We start from the raw sequence: 2,518 nt of genomic DNA, 5'->3' as shown, positions 1-2,518 counted from the left end.
TGACATATATAGTTACTATTGATGCTCATATTCACATTGGTTCATATGTTTTACAATTGTATTAATGTTACCTATGTCTTTTTTTTATCCTATTCATCTTGCACTTTTCAACTTGCATTGGAAACTAAATTCAGAGTAAAGTCAGAAGTAAGATTTTTCCAGGGATAACAAAGTCACTACGACCTGTATGGGGTTTCTCATGCAGGTCCATAAACTTTACTCGTGCAAACGCTGGTGCTAATGCCACCTAAGTGGTCCAGAAAAACTTTGCCTACCTCAGTTTCCTTAAAGCTTTAGCTCTAGTGTCACTAAAGCTTTTGATGTATTGATAGGCTTTCATGATATTGTGGTAGAAATTTCCATGAAATACAATGCTTATGAAACAGCATTTTGGTTACTGCTTATAACAACCAGAACAGTTTGTAAATGGTGCATATCAACCTTTTTATAAGCAAGTCCACTTTTGATAAAACAAAGATGTCTTGTGCTTTTCCAGAGAATTACCTCTCTGAGGTTATCAGGTACAATGATGCCTGCAGGGACTTAACAAAGATTGAGAGATGCTCCAAGATATTCTGAGCACAAGACAGACTTTCCTAGTGTTAGAGGTATGTATCATAGAGGGTTTAGATCTCTTAGGATCATTTCTCTCCCCTCCACTGACCACGCTGGGTCTTGTGGAAATCTCATTAAACTTCATGTAGAGAGGGAATTTTAAATATTCTATTCCTCCCAGGAATAAGAGAATGAAGAGTTGTTGCATCATTATTTTTTTCTAGATTCTATGTAAATAACATTATTTTGGAGGGTGAGGAAAGAAGCATTAAGCCAAACCTAAGATATTTGGATACAATGGAGTTTTTTCATATCTATTTTGCAAGAGAAAGAATAAATATGAATTCAATAATTATAACTGACTGAATTCTCTGAGCTGGCAAAATGTAAATTTTAAACTGATTTTCTGTTGTGTGAGATCCAATTACTTTTGTTAAACTGCTTTAAAATTCAATATTGCTTGCTCCTACCCATGACTATTAGAAGGAGGGAGAGCATAGAATATGTAGTTTTCAAGATTTCTTTTCTTAGTTATGTAAGCCCGAATAAAGAATTCACTGCATTATATTGATATTTTTACTTATAGTAAAATTTAAGAAAAAACAAGAACCCTAGTTTTCAATCCTAGTGGATGAATACAGTTTATACAACATACATATATATGAGAATCTTTAAAAATAAATTAGATGATCATGATAGCCACAGAAAACTAAGGAATGAACTGAAAATAAAAAGAATGCATACTAAATAGCTGCACATATTTTACAACAAAACTGTGAAGTTATCACATCAATCATCTAAGCAACCACTTTTTCTTTCTCAGTTGAATATCTTAGAGGGAATAAAAATTATCCATAATAATAACATGGTAAAAATTCAGAGGAATGATAATAACAGCACATTTTCAAAAAAGCATTATATATAAAAAATTAAAATATACTGCTTGTTCATAAACTTCTTTGTGTTCTTTGTTCAATACATGCAATTCTAATTAAATTCAAGCTAACCATGACAACTCAATTTGTGATGTGCTATGTATTTTGTACTGCCTTATATTGTGTATGTTGTTTCTTCTATTTGTGGAGTTTCAGTAACCGAAAGTGGGGGAGAGAAGGAAACGGGTCAGAACTGACAGCAAAACTGAATCAGTGCATCCCATGCCAATGAACTAATGAAAACCCACACTGTTCTTACAGCGGCAATAATGAATATAAATAGACAAAGGGCGTTGAATAGCTACTGGGAGAAAAAGAATGAAGCATCCATTTCAAGAAAGAACCCTTTTCTGCCATCACAGATAGCTTTGTAGACTGGCTAAATTAGGATGCCATATAACAATTTCATGCTTCAAGAGAAGTCTTTGAAAGATAGTTCTCACATATTTTTATCTAAGGGGTCTGATTTAATAATAGGAATTTTGCTTGTTATAGTTGTACGTGCTCACCTCTCTCTCTCTCTCTGCTTTCCTTCTTCTCCCTCCTTTTCTCCCTCCCTATCTCTCTCTCTTTTTTAGTGAGAATGTGTGTGTGCGTGTGCGTGTGTGTGTGAATGTTTGTATGTGTTTTTGAGGTGGGTGACTTTGGAGCAAACATTGACAAAAATAAATCCATTAAACTTTATGCTTTAATGATGAAATTTCATGGAGAACTTAAAAACAAGGCCGATTTTGTACTACCAGAAGAATATTTTAATACATATTTGGGGTCATTTATAGGTCAATATCTGGATTATGATCATTTTACATAGGAAAGAGTGTTTATAACTGATACGCTATGTCGGTTTGTTTCAAGATAATATATCAGTTTCCCACATTGTCAAAATACTTGCATTATAATGAATTCTGGGTATTTTAAATAGTACTAATATACTGATTTATCATTTACCCAAAGAAGCCACACGAATATGTAATTATTCATCAATTAAACGTCAGAAGTAGGATATTTGTAATTATTTTAGATCATTT

The sequence above is a fragment of the Propithecus coquereli genome, unplaced genomic scaffold (assembly GCF_000956105.1).
Source record: "Propithecus coquereli isolate 6110/MARCELLA unplaced genomic scaffold, Pcoq_1.0 Scaffold518, whole genome shotgun sequence".
NCBI lineage: Eukaryota > Metazoa > Chordata > Mammalia > Primates > Indriidae > Propithecus > Propithecus coquereli.
Note: the sequence above shows the minus strand (reverse complement) of the source record.